The sequence below is a fragment of the Triticum urartu genome, chromosome 6A, assembly GCF_056163025.1.
Source record: "Triticum urartu cultivar PI428250 chromosome 6A, HENAU_Tu73, whole genome shotgun sequence".
Taxonomy (NCBI): Eukaryota; Viridiplantae; Streptophyta; class Magnoliopsida; order Poales; family Poaceae; genus Triticum; species Triticum urartu.
Window position 1 is genome coordinate 166,479,613 of NC_141878.1, and position 18,540 is coordinate 166,498,152.

The following is an 18,540-nucleotide window of genomic DNA, read 5'->3' on the forward strand; positions in this document are numbered from 1 at the left end:
CGGAATGTCTCGGGAGGAGGTCTATTCCTTCGTTGACCGTGAGAGCTTATCATGGGCTAAGTTGGGACACCCCTGCAGGGATTTGAACTTTCGAAAGCCGTGCCCGCGGTTATGGGCAGATGGGAATTTGTTAATGTCCGGTTGTAGAAAACCTGAAGTGAACACGGTGTTGGAGTTATGTTTGACGTAGGTTGTTCTAGGATCACTTCTTGATCATAGTTTCTCGACCGTGCTTTGCCTTCTCTTCTCGCTCTGATTTGCGTATATTAGCCACCATATATGCTACTCGCTTGCTGCAGCTCCACCTCATACCTTTACCTTACCCATAAGCTTAAATAGTCTTGATCGCGAGGGTGCGAGATTGCTGAGTCCCCGTGACTCACATATACTTCCAAAACCAGTTTGCAGGTGCCAATGAGTCCGTGCAGATGACGCAACCAAGCTCAGGAGGAGCTCGTTGAAGATCTTGTCCTTTGTGTTGTTTCGTTCTAGTTGATCAGTAGTGGAGCCCAGTTGGGGTCGATCGGGGATCTGTGTCGCTTTTGGGGTTCTTCTTTTATTTTGGTTCCGTAGTCGGACCTTGATTGTATTTGGATGTTGCAATGCTTTATTCATGTAATTGTGTGAAGTGGCGATTCTAAGCCAACTATGTATCTTTTTCCCTTATGTATTACATGGGTTGTGTGAAGATTACCTCACTTGCGACATTGCTTTCAATGCGGTTATGCCTCTAAGTCGTGCTTTGACACGTGGGAGATATAGCCGCATCGAGGGCGTCACAACGGTCTCATGCTTTGAGCTGATTTTCGGCCGTCTTGAGCCATGGTTGAGCTATTTCAGTGATGTCCTAGATCTGAGTTGTAAAGACTGTTCTGGTGGCCACTGATTTATTTGCTGATTTCTTGCAAGGGTTCGGATGACCATTTCCCTACGGTCAGAACTTGAGAGGTGATGAACCTTCGATTTAAACAATATTACCATGTCAGGAGATGAGGATAAGGGTACGCCTGTCAGAATGTTGCACCCGACAGAACCTATGGTCACACGAAGAAACAACACGATCCCGCTCTTTCAACAAAGGATCCAGATCAGGAAAATAGTAATGAAGGAGCAAGACTGATAACTGTTGCATGATCCACATGGTGCAGATACCCCAGACAGTCTGAGTCAGCATCGATCATCATGAATATTCAACCAATGGGTCTACTCAATTTTTGTAAGGACCCCATATCCAGACAACCCGCTCAGTTAACCGCATATGCTCAGGTTTGTTAGTATCGAATATGTGGGTTGTGAAGTCAGACCAAAGGTCAATTCAACAGTCTAATTCCATCAACTATGGTAAAGCATCACATAGCCTACTATCCCCATGGATATATCGACAGAATGAATGATCAGTATGAGGAATAACAATCTCGACGCATGTGCCCTCACTTATGTGAATCACCAAAGGATAGCCTGTCTGGAAGAAAATTTTCCGCCAGAGCCACCGTCAGTCAAGGAGGAGGATATTATCATATAAGGTCACACCCCTTATTCTGGCCACGACAGGTGACAATCAAATGTTTGGAATGAATCTGAGACTCAAGACAGTGGAACCAGTCAGGATGGTTTAGAAATTCCTGCGATCAGCCAGAATCTGTCAGGAAAAACGGTTATGCCTCAACTCACTGTTTGGAACCCGAAGGACCTGCATTTAGTGGAGGAACCCAATGCAAGGAGTAAGAGCATGGGTGTTCATCCGGAAATATTTGATCGCTAATCCATGGAAGGTTGTCAGTACAGAGTCAGCAATCAAAAATAACTCTCAGATTTGTGAGACGGGCATATATTTCAGTCATGGTAATCTCAGCTAAGTCAGCAGATATGAACAGAAATGGAGCCAATATATGTCGGCGTTCTGGGAACGGGGGTCCCCAGACTTGCCTGCCTGCGGCCTGGGGCGTGGCTCAAAGGGGGGCCAAGCACGGCCCATCTTCATCAACACAGACCCAAGACCCTCGCGAGGGACCAAGCCTCGCGGGGCGGACGACACGGAGCTTCCTCAGGCGCGGCCTCATCGGGCTGGCTCGCGAGGAGGCAGAGTGATCAAGGCGGGGTACCTCACGAGGTGCCCATGAAGCAAGCCATGACGACCAAGGGCGCCAGGCGGGCGCCTGCCCGCGCAGTGTCCTCCTTTCCTCTTTGGTGCAAAGGGATCAAGCGCAGGCGAGAGCATCAAGCAAAGGCACCCGTTTCGGTGCAACGAGACCAAGACCAGTCCAACGGCAGGAAGTCATTGTGGAGCCCAAGCCAGCGTCACCACCAGAGCCTTTGGCAGGCGAGGACCAACTTTAGTCAGGATAAGTGTACCAGATGTTCCCCTTCAAAATGGCCAATTGTTGGCACCCTTCCCGCTCAATATTTGGGAAGAGGCCCAGGGCCTTTGCCTATAAATAGGACTAGCGACCCCCAGGGTAGAGGCATCTAGATATCAGAGAGAAACAGGGTAGAGGCAATTGCAATTGACCAGAATCCAGAGAGAGAGAGAGAAGGGCGACTGAACTCCTCCCAGCAGTTCATCGTCCCAGCCAAGAACAGACCCTCGCGAGGCTGTTCTTCCTTGTATTGCTCATCATCATCAGCCCAAGAGGCAATCCACCACACCACACACTGGAGTAGGGTATTACACCACATCGGTGGCCCGAACTAGTATAAACCTTGTGTCTCTTGTGCTGTTCTTTCCATAGCTTAGATCTTGGCGAGGCGGAGGGGTGCAGGTAGGTAGAAGGCGTAGTCTCCGCGCGCACCCCAGAGTTCGAACCTCAAGGGTCTACCGGAACCCGAAATGTGACAGTATAGGTGTGAACATGAGAGGCAAGATCTGTCAGAATGTGGATACAGTGAAGCAAACCACCCTAGAGTCAGTCAGGTAAGTCAGATGAAGAATTTAATGGGAACAATAAATAAAAGAAAAAGGATACCCGAGTTGGAAACGGTCTCCTTAAGTCAGTATATGCATAATTGTTCCCTGAGCAACCAAATCTCGAGGACAAGATTTCTTTAAGGGGGGAAGAGTTGTCACAGCCTGATTTTTGGCCCTTTCTTTTCTTTTGTTTTTCTGAGATTTTTGCTTGAGTTTTCTTTTTCCGTGGCTTTGTTGTCTGGAAACTGAAGAAGATGCCCTCTTCTTTCTTTCCAGAGTGGCTTGTCATCCTCATATCCATCCCAAGACCTTGCCATTTCCCTCTTGGCCCAACCCTAATATTCTTTTGCTAGGGAATATTCCTTTTTTCTATTTAAGGAATAACCCTAATTGCCCTAGGTTGTGAAGCAACCTATATTTCTGTCACTCCTAAAATTCTCAAATAATTCTCATAAACTGTTTTGGTCATATATTGATCAAATATGGCAAAACTTTTCATTGCCATGTTCAAAAATAATTCTCAAATAATTATTTTCCTATTCTGCCCTAAATGGCACTCTGTGAAGCAAGTGCTATATGTATTTGCCCAATTGACCCCAAACTTTTTGGATACCTTTTCACATCCAAATAATTGCCTCATGACATAGTTCAACTTAATTTTCCTAGTAAATATTCCTATGCAATTTTTCAAAGTTCCTGTCTGAGGGAATTGGTTGTGAAGGAAATACTAGCTAGGTTAATCCAGTTGAGTTGAATTTGGCATGGTCTTTCATTTTATCAAATCAAAACCCTCCTCAAGATTTGAGCTCATGTAATGCATCCAGGTGAGCACAGCTTCACATCTTTGTTTCTGTCCAAATTTTCAGTTAGTGAAGCAAGTATATTTTATATTGCTCCATTATTGCTGAAAATTTTCCTAAGCCTTCTCCTTCCCATATAACCTATCTCCACCCAATTTGGGCATATTTCACCTAGTCCTTATTCCTCTAGAATTTTTCCAAGTTTCTGGTCAGTGGACACGCTTGTGAAGCAAGTACCATTTTGCTTTATCCAATTGGTATGAAACCTTTTGTAGCATCTTCATATGACCAAATAACTCACCTTGCCCAAGTTGAGCTCAAGTGGATACCCCATGTGAGAGCATCATCACGATCTTGATTATGGACCCTTTTGGTTAGTTGCAAAGCAACTATAATAAGCTTTGATCTATTTGCCTCCAAAACCCCCAGGACTCTTGTCTTTCCTTAGTCTATCGTCCCAGACAACACCATTGCTCCCAATCAATCCCGTGTCGATCACCAATGCATGGGCAAGTTTGATGCAGCAAACTTCTCTCGATGAATCCGAGCTGTCTATGGCTTTTTCTGCTTATATTACTCCTCCCACAGCTTTAGTGATGCAAGGACTCATCACTAGACAACTCGTGGCAGTCTCTTGAGTCCCCTCCGTGTCGAGCACAGTGGTGACCGCGTCGTTTGTACGCGCTCTGGCAGCATTGGTTGCATCTAGAGCGTCGTTTTACTCGGGAGCGGCTCATGGTCGTCCCGTCCGCTCGCGCGTGCATGTCTAGCATGTTTCCCGCATTGTCCCCATTCCTATGGAGCCATTGCCCCCTCTGTTTGCTTCCCTGGCGACCCATCCCCATCGAGAAACAGTGCGCGCCCATGACCGCGTCGTCTTCCACCTCTGTGTCTTCTTCCTTCCCTTGTCACGGAGCTCTGCCTCGTCTCCGTGACCTTTGTGCCTTGTCCGTGTCCTCCCTCGTCGCCTTCCCGCGCCCTCCCGTGATCGCTGTCGTTGCCAGAGCATTGGCTAGACCTCCCGCGGCGGCACCCGAGATCAACCGCCTTGCCCCGCTTATATAAGCCCACCCCAGCCTCGTCCGAGATCACCACTTGTCTTCACCACCTCCCAAAACCCCGCCTAGCTACTTCCCGAGCTCGAGGCGCCCCCGTTGCCCTCCATTTCCGCCATGGCCGCCGTAGTGCTCCGGCTAAATTGGGTCGAGCCGAGGCCTCTCCCTCCACTCTGCCACCACCATCCTCTTCCCCACTCCTCGGTGCACCCCTTCCACCCCTCGCCCAATCGCCGTAGTAGCCGAAGCCACCGCCCCCATGATCCAGCTGCCGCCGCGGTTCTCTGCATGCATGGTGAGTTGCTATTTCGATCCTCCCCGGCATCCGCGCACCCCACCGACGGATGCGCCTCATCGCCCTGAGCTATCCGGTGGCCGGAGCGTCGCTGGAGGTGGTCGGTGGCGCCGCGCTGAGCGCCGCCGTCACGCCCCTCTCTCTACTCCGTCGGGCGCTCGCAGGGAAGAAGAAGGGAGCCAGGAGAGAGAGAGAGTCAATGCGGGCCCCACATGTCAGCGAGACAGGAGCCCCGGCCCCGCCACTGCCCACGTGGATTAGTGGAAGCGTACTTCTAGAAGTACGTTTTCCCATGGAGTAAGCGTATTCTCCTTATGCTTCAGCCAAAAACCCGTATTCCCTACTCTAGAGGCATAATCTTAGGAATGCGCTTTCTGTTATTCAGCTCAGCCGACCGAAATGGTTGAATAGTGAACGTTCACTCGTTAGCCGCAGAAATAAATACTTTTTATTTTTTTCTGTCTAATGAGCGAACGGTCGTAACTTTTCAACCACAACTCCGCATGAGGTGAATCCAGCGCCCATGTCTTCATCTCGTCGAGCCCGTTCTGTTCCCACCATTTTCACTATGGTTTGACATATTGAAAATTACCTTATTGCCCTTGGCCCTAATCAGCCCCTCCGAGAGAGAACCCTTTCCGGCGATCCTTTCCGCGATCGTTCCGCACCTCTTCCCAGAGCCTTCTTCACCCCAGGCAAGCCACAACCACCATTTGCATGATAGCCATGTAGAAGCATTGGTTTTGAACTTGAATCTTTAATAACTATCTGATTGTTTTGCTACTGCTCTTGTTATTTCGGTTAAGCTTATGGGTCGGTGGTTACCGTCATGCCATGTTTTCTTGCACTCTGTTATTATGTTCTTCATGCTAGTATTAATTTAATATTGGCCATGCTGGGTAATAGTACATGTTGCTGATGGTCTTCGGTGCATGACTATCGTCTGTTCCGAGTACCGTGGTTGTGCATGTTCTTTTGCACCCAATTGGTTAAATGCTTGCATGGTAGGTTTATCGTTATGTTATTGCATGGTATTTATTGTTGATTCTAGTGGTCATGTTATGCTATGAGTAGTGTTCTAGTTGTGATTTTCATGCTCGTCAGTATGCCATGCTCATCTGGACAAATGGTTAAATTTTGTTGTTATGCTCGTTGATTGTGATGCACCCCCATGCTTATGTTGATATCATGTTCATGCATTATAGTTGCATCATGTTATTTTTATCATGGCTCAGCATATTGCATTCAAGTTTAACTGGATAATAATGAACTTGAAAAACTGTTGGCTGAGTCATGGTGCCACCAAATCGAGCTGACTAGTGCAACCACACTTGCCTCATGGGGGGTCCTAACTGGATCTATTGTCATGCCTTTCGCCGGTGCCTCCAACGAGGGAAGGTTATGCGCGGGCACTACCTTGGTCAGGTAGGACAGCATAACCCTTGTGTTCCCAAGTTGTTTTGCATGCTTTTGTCCCCATTTGGGACCGTTTATGTTTTGCCACAACGGTGGTCGTTGATGCCTTTGGTAGGCATGGGGCCACCAATGACTTAGCCCAAAGGGGAGTTGGCCGGAGTGGCCGGGAGAGTGTCATGGCAATAGATCGGTTTTGTCGGAATGCCATTGGTCCACCCGAATGGGAGTGTGAGGCCATGGGTTCCATGGTGTGGGTACAGTGTGCTAACCTCTACAAAGTGTTTATTAAATCTATTGATAGTCGCGCCTGTGGATATGGGCTCAGTTCATAGTCGGTCACACTATGGGTCAACAGTAATCATAATAACTTGATTAATAACCACCCCGGTTCGATGATGAAAGAATTTGGTTGATATTTATGTGATCGTGAGGGGATCACTGTGGTATCGTGGATACCAAGTTGATGGATATTTGTGGTGTTATGCGAGAGTCGAGGGTAAAGGTCAAGCTCCTTGCGGTAATAAATGATTACTATGGTATTGTTAATACCAAGCTTGATTGGATCCTGAGATGATCGTGTGATGTTCGTGATGGTAAGTGATGCATGTGTTGGTTACGATGTAACCCGAGCAAAGTAAGTTGGTGCATGTAACCCGAGCAGAGTAAGTTGGTGCATGATAGTTTCATCATGTTGCATGCTAGTCTCATCATGTTCATATGCTTATGACATGCTTGTATTGCTCTAGCTGTATCGTGCTGTACATGCCATGTTGTTCTGATAGTAGCGTGTTCATCATTGCTTAATAATCTATAATTGACATGCTATTGTTTGTCTTGATTGCTTTGGTTGTTGTGAGCTTGTAAGTACATTCAATGTACTAACCTGGCGTGTCATGCCAGTTTGCAGGTCATGCCGGATTTGATTGCTTGTTTGCCGTGGATCCCTTGTTTGCGAGCTAGGATAAGCGTTCCAGCCAGAGTCCCTGCGGAGTCGAGTTCATCACTGTCGTCGTTGTTCTGCTGCTAGAGTTATTCCGTTACTTCGTGTTGTTCTGTTGCTTGCATGGAGCAACCGTGGCACATGTAGATTCGCCGTGCCGATGTATCCCCCTTGTACCCATATAGATTGTAATAAAGAGCTGATTTGTTCTATGCTAAGCAGTGCCGTATTCCAGAAGACTTCTCCTCGATCTCTGGGTTGGAATACGGGGCGTTCCGGTATCTCTGAGCCTGGGTGCCACACACTGTTCATATGGACACCACTAGCAGGCGTGAGTTGATGGACGCATATGCAAATGTACCATTGATGACATACAACAAGTCATCAGCCCACAACCACAATGAGGATACACGTTGGATTATAGATCATTTCCAACAAGACATTCTAGTAAAGTTTTTCTCACACAACAAATAACAAAGCGATGAAATGAACTTCAGCTCAACCACTTGTTGGTGTTGGAAATGCTTGCTTTGAACCAGAAGTGATTCTCTGCGAAGGGCCAGCTACTGTCAATCTCGAGACCAATGCAGGAGTGATCATCCAGCCTGAAGCGGCCTATGTCAGGACCCATATTGGGACGGTAGGGAAGCATAGCAATGTCCGAGGTATAGACACAGTTGCTTCTCATAAATGGTAGTAACATTGTGTCAACGGCAGCTGGATCACCTTCTACCATCATTGGATAGTTTTGTCCAAGGAAGAGCGAGTTTCCTCCAAGACTTTCAATACTGAACCAGGGAGAGGGTGTTGGCGCTAGTACACTAGTATCCATCCCGAATACCCTACAACGGATGTTGGAATAGGTCCGGAGAGTGCGACCATGCGATACAACACCTGCTTCCTTAGTAACATCAGCAGTGCCCTGTATACAGACAAGAAGAGGTGATCCATCGGAATAAGTTGCCAGGCACCACTGAGTATATGGGTCCAGCTCATCCTCATGCTCGTGATCATCAGCATTGTCATCTCCCCCTTGGTTATAAAAATTTAAAAGTATAGGTGGTGGAATGTTCACAAGACCTTGGAAACACAATAAGGTTAATTAATAAGTAAAGGGAAACTAGATAACCCGCATGCATGTGGATGAAACAATTATAATTACGGTGGAAGATAAACGTGCCGAAAGCATGATGATTCCATGCAAAAACAGTGCCACAAGTGGTGGCAGCAAACACAATACCCTCATATCTAATTGCATCACACTACTCATCTGTGTACAGAAATTGATTTTTGAGCAACATCCATCGAGGCGTGGAAGTAAGGAAGCCAACAAGCTTGTCGAAGATAGCAACAACATCATAGTTCGAGTAATCTCAATAGCGGTTGGGAACTTGACAAATTGCTATCTTCCGTAGATGACAATCACCATGATCGTATTTGAACTAACGTCGAATACTGGTGTACTCAACCTCTGGGCAGTCGTCTGAGATTTTTGGAAGTGGAACCCAGTGACGAGTGTACACATTCACAAGTTCCCACTCACAGTTGTACCCAATATAAACAACCCAATCTCCATTTGCGCTTGCCCAAGCCTTGCCCTCAAGTGATGCCATCTTAACATCATACATATCATTATCAAGCGGCATCAACTTGCACAAGGCGAGGCTTCCCTCATCCCCCCGCCAGTCAGCAGGGTCACGGTGAAGAAGATAGGGGAGATCAAACCACTCCTGGACCCCTGGGTTCCTTGTAATGATGTTATTAGTTGAATCGAGAATGGTCTTGAACGAACCTGCCATGCTAGCCGAGGTGATGACGTCGCACCGATCAATGAGTTCCTCCACCACGTCATATTTCAGATCGGGGCAAGAATAATGGGGCCGTTTCCGGCATGTTCCCTCCATGGAGAAGATGATCGAACAATGGCAGAAGGGAGGGTGAACGCAAATGGAGGGAGGAAGAGCATGGGACAGCAATTCCAAATCGAGAGGGAAAGGCGAAGAGGTGGTGTACGGTTGCTACGGTACACGAAGAGGCGTCTGGGGAGCGAACGGTTGCCACAGAGGTCACACACTGACGACAAGGGCCGAGTGAACCGCATGCGTATATCGCACACACCTTGATCTGGCTGACCGTATCTTTTGTGTTGCCTAATCACAAACAATTCATCTGAGTGAACCGTATGTTGTATATCGTACACACCTTCATCTGGCTGCCCGTTTCTTTTGTGTTGCCTAATCACAAATAGTTCATTCGAGTGAACCGTATGTTGTGTATCGCACACGCCTTCATCTGGCTGCCCGTTTCTTTTGTTCCTCCTCATCACAAATAGTTAATTGAAATGAACCGTATGCCCTTCATTGCACACACAACTAAAACCTGAACCGTGTTTGATGCATCCCTCATTGCAAACGTTTTATACATTTCCGACGGTTTTCGCATAGCACTATTTGCGATTATTACATCGCACAAAGTTTCTCGAAGGGTCTTTGATCATAGTGTCGCTTTAGGAGCATCCTGCAATAGTGATGCTTTGATCATTACAACAAAGCCGAGTAGAAAAATTCGGGATAATAATTTCTCTTCAAAGCTCATGATTGGGGCATGAATATAACATTTACTTAAGCCTCCCCCAAGCTATAGCGATACTTTCTCCTTCACGAGGCCAAAAATTATATATATAATTCCGATCACGATGAACTAGATGCATAGGATAATTTTTCTGATGGAACTCCAATTTCAAAAAATTCGAATTCCAAGATCCAATAGTATCGCATAGCCATGATGACCCACAAGTATAGGGGATCAAAGGCGCTTCACTCCCCGACAATGGCGCCAGAAAATAGCCATGATGACCCACAAGTATAGGGGATTAATTGTAGATCTTTTCAATATATACCAGAAGATGGGCACCAGAGGTGGGCCTGGGTGAGCACAACCCACCAGGGCGCGCCTGGGCTCCCTGGCGCGCCCAGGTGGGTTGTGCCCACTTGGTGGGCCCCCTCTGGTAGTTATTTACTCCAATAATTCTTAAATATTCCTAAAAATCTCCGTGAAGTTTCAGCTTGTTTGGAGTTGTGCAGAATAGGTAGCCTGACGTAGCTTTTCTAGGTCCAGATTTCCAGCTGCCGAAATTCTCCCTCTTGGTGTGTACCTTGCAAATTATGAGAGAAAAGGCATTAGAATTACTCCAAAAAGCATTATTAGGGATAAAAACATCATAAATAACAGTAAGGAAACATGATGCAAAATGGACGTATCAGCCACCCATGGCTTAGCCCAAAGGGGAGTTGGTCGGAGTGGCCGAGAGAGTGTCATGGCACTGGGTTGGTTCTGTCAGAATGTCGTTGGTCCACCCGAATAGGAATGCGAGGCCATGGATTCCGTCATGTGGGTATGGTGTGCTAACCTCTGCAGAGTGTGTGTCAAATCTATCGATAGGCATGTCCTCGGTTACGGACCCCGTTCGTAGTAGGTCACACCATGGATCAACATAAATAATTTAATCTTGCACACTAAAGTTATGTGATTTGCACTGGTTATGTGATGAGATTGTTGCACCATGAATATGGTTGTTGATGGGACCAAAGAGTTGGTTCCCGATGTTGTTGTTGCTGGAATGAGAGAGTTGGTTTCAATTGTGATCCGGGAGCGATCACGGTATTGATGGGATTGGTTACGAGGTAACCGTATGGTAAGGAGTCTGAGGGACTCGATGCACATGCATGTTCACTTCATGAGTAGTATGTTGAAGCATTGCATTTAATCTGCTTAAATGTCATGTTATTGTTTGTCATTGTGCTTTTATTCATTGTGATCTTGCAAGTATATTCAATGTACTGACCTGGCGTGTCGTGCCAGCTTTCAGGAAAGTCTTACCAGATCGGAGTGCTTCCTATGTCTAGACCGTGTCCACATCGGTGTCCCTGTGCTATGGAATTCCTCTTCGTCGTCGTTCCGCTGCCGCGTAGTTGTTGTGATCGAGGCCCCTTTCATGTTCATTAAATAATGTACATACTGTTTAGCCACACCGTGTGTGCCTCTTGGCCTCGCTACCAACCCTTCCCCTAGGAGCATGCGTGGTAGTACTTTGCTTCGAGGGCAAGTAGACTTTTGCAATAAGTATATGAGTTCTTTATGACTAATGTGAGTCCATGGATATACGCACACTCATCCTTCCACTTTTCTAGCCTCTATTATACCGCGCAACTTTCGCTGGTATCATGCACCCATTATTTACCTTTCTCAAAACAGCCACCATACCTACCTATTATGGCATTTCCATAGCCATTCCGAGATATATTTCCATGCAACTTTCCACCATTCCATTTATTATGAAACACTTCATCATTATCATATTGCTCTTTGCATGATCATGTAGTTGACATCGTATTTGTGGCAAGTCCACCTTCATAATTTTCATACATGTCGCTCTTGATTCACTGCATATCCTTGTACACCGCCGGAGGCATTCATATAGAGTCATATCTTGTTCTAGTTTTGAGTTGTAATTCTTGAGTTGTAAATCAATAAACGTGTGATGATCTTCATTATTAGAGCATTGTCTTAGTGAGGAAAGGATGATGAAGACTATGATTCCCCCACAAGTCGGGATGGGACTTCAGACTTTAAAAAGAAAAAAAAGAGAAAAAAAGGAAAGGCCAAAAAGAAAAAAAGAAGAAAGGCAAAAGAGAAAAAAAGGAAGAAAGAAAAAAAGGGAAAAATAATAAATAAAATGAGACAAAAAGAGAGAAGGGACAATGCTACTATCTCTTTTTCCACACTTGTGCTTCGAAGTAGCACCATGGTCTTCATGATAGAGAGTCTCCTATGTTGTCACTTTCATATACTAAGTGGGAATTTTTCATTATAGAACTTGGCTTGTATATTCCAATGATGGGCTTCCTCAAAATGCCCTAGGTCTTCGTGAGCAAGCAAGTTGGATGCACACCCACTTAGTGTCTTTTGTTGAGCTTTCATATATTTATAGCTCTAGTGCATCCGTTGCATGGCAATCGCTACTCACTCACATTGATATCTATTGATGGGCATCTCCATAGCCCGTTGATACGCCTAGTTGATGTGAGACTATCTTCTCCCTTTTTGTCCTCACAACCACCACCATATACCACCATAGTGCTATATCATGGCTTGCGCTCATGTATTGCGTAAGAGTTGAAAAAACTGAAGCACGTTAAAAAGTATGAACCAATTGCTTGGCTGAAACCGGGGTTGTGCATGATGGGAGTATTTTGTGTAATGAAAATGAAGCAAGGCCTAACTATATGATTTTGTAGGGATAAGCTTTCTTTGGCTACGCTATTTTGATAGGACATGATTATTTGTTAGTATGCTTCGAAGCATTATTATTTTTATGTTTTATAAGCTTTTATCTTAATTCATTTGGATCCGAACATTCATGCCACAATAAAGAAAATTACATTGATAATTATGCTAGGTCACATTCCACATCAAAAATTCTGTTTTTATCATTAACCTACTCGAGGACGAGCAGGAATTAAGCTTGGGGATGCTTGATACGTCTCCAACGTATCTATAATTTTTTATTGTTCCATGCTATTATATTACCCCTTTTGGATGTATATGGGCTTTATTTTACACATTTATATCATTTTTGGGACTAACCTACTAACCGGAGGCCCAGCCCGTATTGCTGTTTTTTTGCCTATTTTAGTATTTCGAAGAAAAGGAATATCAAACAGAGTCCAAATGGAATGAAACCTGTGGGAGCATGATTTTTGGAACGAACATGATCAGAAGAACTTGGAGTGCAAGTCAAGAAGCAAACGAGGAGGCCAGGAGATAGGAGGGCGCGCCCACCCCTCCTGGGCGCGCCCCCTGTCTCCTGGGCCCCTTGAGTGGCCACCGACGTACTTTTTCCTCCTATATAGCCATGTACCCCGAAAACATCCAGGGAGCCAACGAAAAACAATTTCCACCGCTGTAACCTTCTGTATCCGCGAGATCCCATCTTGGAGCCTTCGCCGGCGCTCCGCCGAAGGGGAAATCGACCACTGAGGGCTTCTACATAAACACCGTAGCCCCTCCGATGAGTTGGGAGTAGTTTACCATAGACCTTCGGGTCCATAGTTATTAGCTAGATGGCTTCTTCTCTCTTTTTGGATCTCAATACAATGTTCTCCCCCTCTCTTGTGGAGATCTATTCGATGTAAACTCTTTTTGCGGTGTGTTTGTCGAGATCCGATGAATTGTGGGTTTATGATCAAGTTTATCTATGAGAAATATTTGAATCCCCTCTGAATTCTTTTATGTATGATTGAGTTATCTTTGCAAGTCTCTTCGAATTATCAGTTTGGTTTGGCCTAGTAGATTGATCTTTCTTGCCATGGGAGAAGTGCTTAGCTTTGGGTTCAATCTTGCGGTGTCCTTACCCAGTGACAGAAAGGGTTGCAAGGCACGTATTGTATTGTTGCCATCGAGGATAAAAAGATGGGGTTTATATCATATTGCTTGAGTTTATCCCTCTACATCATCTCATCTTTCTTAATGTGTTACTCTGTTCTTATGAACTTAATACTCTAGATGCATGCTAGATAGCGGTCGATGTGTGGAGTAATAGTGGTAGATGCAGGCAGGAGTCGGTCTACTTGTCGCGGACGTGATGCCTATATACATGATCATGCCTAGATAATCTCATAATTATTCGCTTTTCTATCAATTGCTCGACAGTAATTTGTTCACCGACCATAATACTTATGCTATCTTGAGTGAAGCCACTGGTGAAACCTATGGCCCTCGGGTCTATCTTTTATCATATAAGCTATCAATCTACTTTTATTTGCATCTTTACTTTTTGCATCTATATTATAAAATACCAAAAATATATTTATCTTATCATACTATCTTTATCAGATCTCACTTTCGCAAGTGGCCGTGAAGGGATTGACAACCCCTTTATTGCGTTGGTCGCGAGTTCTTTGTTTATTTGTGTAGGTGCGTGGGACTTTTGAGGAGCCTCCGACTAGATTGATACCTTGGTTCTCAAAAACTGAGGGAAATACTTACGCTACTATTGCTGCATCACCCTTTCCTCTTCAAGGAAAACCAACGCAAGCTCAAGACGTAGCAGCGGCTTAGGGCAAGAAACAAGAGATCGAAAGCCAGACCAAGCGTATTTGCTCCCTGGTAATCGAAACCCTCGCAATACCACCTCAAACTGGATTAGGCTTTTACCTTCACCGCAAGGAGCCGAACCAATATAAACTCCTCGTGTCCTTTGTCCCGTTTTAACCCCTTTAATCTAACTACGTAGCAATGGCTCCACATCTAAGTCCTTTTACTAGGACATCTGTCGTGACAATTCCACTACAGGGTGTGTGTGGAGGGGAGGGGGCAAGGTTGTGTTTGAGGAAATACTGCGGCAACTGAAAATTTTACTAGGCGGGAGTAACAAGACGGGGCTACTGAAAATTTGTATCAAGGGCGAGCTGGTATTTTTGAGATTGCGAGGGATGCAGAGGCAGGAGTAAAATGCCGGGGCTACTAAAAATTTGAATCAAGGGACTGAAATAGAGCGGGAGTAACAGACATCACACACGGTCCGCACATACTAATTGTGTGCTATCAAACATTAAAACCTTCCAGGCGATAGATATTTTTGAGATTGCGAGGGATGCAGAGGCGGGAGTTTTTGGGGAGTGAGCTAGTGTGCTCGACGTGCCGGGTGTGGACTGTAGCCGACACACCTTCTCGTGTAAGCCATAGGCGTACTATACACCGACGGTGCTACAAGATATTTTGTACTACATCTCACACAGTTGGTGATAATAAACTGTGTGGGATCTACTTGATTTGAATTAAAAATGGGGTCACAGCGGCAATGGATGCTGTTTGAATTGCTAGACCTTTTATCTGAAGTGAACATGCAACTATATGTGTGTCGTAAAAGAATTCGAATTATTCAGGGTTCGTTTGGACATTTTATACAAAAAACTGGTTTTCTAGCCATTTCATGAGCACAATTCAAAATTAAACTACATGCAGATGCTCAAGTGTATACAAATTGGTTGAAAAATCAAATTTGTGTCCTTCAGTGCATGCTTAGGTCCCATGCATGAAATGGGAATGAATTTTTCGGGGCTCGTTTGGCCTTTTTTATACAATAACTGGGTTTTCTAGGCATTTTATGTGCATAATTCAAATTTGAACTACAAGCACATGCTCCAATGCACCAAAGTTGGTTGAAAAATCACATGTGTGTCCTTGGGTGAATTTCAAGGTCCCATGCAAGAGATGGGAATGAATTTCAAACAGCAGGGCACTATTGATTGCCCGCAAAACATTGAGATACCTAGTTTTTAAATTCTAGTAAATCCAAAACTCGTCTGAAATTCATGAAACTTGGCATTCTATCATGGAGCGGCATCAACATGCCATGGTGAAAATTTTGTCCCATTTGGGGCAGGTTTGGGTATAAGCTTCTCACAAACCAGAGCTTCTCGCAACAAGCATGATGGTTTTGATAGGGAATGTACCACCTTTGGGGACGGAACGATACCCGTTGCCTCTTATTGCTTTCAAAAAATTTCTAGTGTCAACATAGAACAACAAGAGTGTTGTGTTTAATCTTGGAATTTTTCGAGGTTTGTTTTTCCTTTTTTATACATTAACTGGGTTTTGTAGGCATTTTATGTGCATAATTCAAATTTGAACTACAAGCACATGCTCCAATGCACTAAAGTTGGTTGAAAAATCACATGTGTGTCCTTGGGTGAATTTGTAGGTCCCATGCAAGAGATTGGAGTGAAATTCAAACACCAGGGCACTGTTGATTGTAGGCAAAACGTTGAGAAGCCTGATTTTTAAATTCTAGTAAATCGAAAACTCGTCTGAAATTCATGAAACTTGGCATGCTATCATGGAGCGACATCAACATGCCGTGGTGAAAAAACTGTCCCATTCGGATTTTTAGGGGTTCGTTTGGACATTTTTATGCATTAACTGGATTTTCTAGGCATTTTATGTGCATAATTCAAATTTGAACTACAAGCACATGCTCCAATGCACTAAAGTTGGTTGAAAAATCAAATCAGTCTCCCTGGGTGAACTTCTAGGTCCCATGCAAGAGATGAGAATGAAATTTAAACACCTGGGCACTGTTGATTGCCGGCAAAACGTTGAGATGCCTGGTTTTAAATTCTAGTAAATCCAATACTCGTCTGAAATTCATGAAACTTGGCATGCTATCATGGAGCGGCATCAACATGTCGTGGTAAAAAATTGTCCCATTCGGGGCAGGTTCGGGTATAAGCTTCTCACAAACCAGAGCTTCTCACAACAAGCATGATGGTTTCGGTAGGGAACATCCTACCTTTGGGTATGAAACAATATCCATTGCCTCTTATTGCTTTCAAAAAAGTTTCTCATGTCAAGATAGAACAACAGGAGTGTTGTGTCAATTTTTGGGATTTTTCGGGGTTCGTTTGGATATTTTTATGCATTAACTGAGTTTTCAATGCATTTATGTGCATAATTCAAATTTGAAGTACATGCACATGCTCTAGTGCATATAAATTGGTTGGAAAATCAAATATGTGTCCTTGGGTGCATGCTTAGGTCCCATGCAAGAAATGGGAATGAATTTCAAACACCAGGGCATCGTTGATTGCCGGCAAAACATTGAGATGCATGGTTTTCAAATTCTAGTAAATCCAAAACTCGTACGAAATTCCAGAAACTTGGCATGCTATCATGGAATGGCACCCGACATGCTGTGGCATTTTTCATGTCCATTTTGAGAGAAGGTGCACTCGAATAATGACAACCAACAAAGGCATTTTGAAAAAATAGTTGCCACTTTAATATCTCAAACATTTGTAGAATTCAAACCGTGTGTGTTCTTTTAACCATTCACATGACGCCACGTGTCTTGGTTTTAATGGCTGTAGGAGGTGTCGTGCGGACAGCTGCTTGACCTCAACTGAACGGGAGGCGTGCGAGCGCAGTCTGGTGCGCAGGCTGACCGAGAGGCGTGCAAGCTGTCCTCCAATGCGCAGGCTCACCGGGAAGCGTGTGAGCTTTACGCTGCGCAAGCTCACTGGGAAGTGAGCCCTTTGACATCCATGGCATCCCACCTTCCTCTCCATTAATGGCACCCGAGCCGCTGTTTAATATGGGCGGCCCTACTATTCACCTCCCATTCCCCTCCCTCCCGCAGACCTCCACCAACGCCATGGCGCATAACGATCATCTGCCACTAGTCTTCAAGTTTGGTGAAGTCGACTCCGAGACAGAGGAGATAGAAAATAAGGAGGAATGGGGCCTCATGGACATGGCCCAGAACGATCTGGCCACGGCGGTTCCTGCCCCCGCTCCCGTCCCATCTCCCATCCCCGCGCCCGCGCTAGCGACCATCCCCGTAGCATTGACAGGCTGGTCGCCAAGCACTATCGTAGAGCTGGAAGCCGCGGGTGTCAGCGAGGGCTCTGCGGACCCGCGCGAGCTCGAGTACATGCCAGCACCAGTGCCCGTGCCTGTGCGCGCCCCACCACCCACTGTGGCGCCGGCCCCCATGCGTTTGGCTGCACCCGCCGTGCTCGTGCCCTTGCCCGTGCATGACCCCCCCCCCCTCAGCGGCATGGAACGCTGCCCTCGATCGCTACCTCTCAGCGGTGCCAGTTGCCGTCCTCCCACGTCCTGCCCGTCGATCGCGCGACGACATGATGTTTGATTTACAAGTAAAGAACATTTTGTGCTGCCTTGAAGACTTCAACAATGGCGTCCCGAAGGACGACAACGACGGCGTGGCACGCTGCCTCCGCCGCTGCCGGAAATAGTTTTTTGGGTTTAATATTGTATCTCGAATTCTCGATCATATGAATATAAATTCGCAGTGTGACTGAATGAAAGATATGGTTTGAACGAACTTGTGTTTTTCTCTCTTAATGTACAGACTTATCAAACAATTTTCTTTTGAAAAAAACGTCAGTGGTTTTTAAATATAAAACACTCATTGCAAACGTTTTAGCTAGAACACCCGGATGCAAACCGACAGCTTCCCCAGGAAGCCCAGGGAAAATGTGCCGAGCAGGATTTCTGCATCCCTTCAATGCAAACAGTTGTTTTGCATGACCCTTGTGCAACCACGT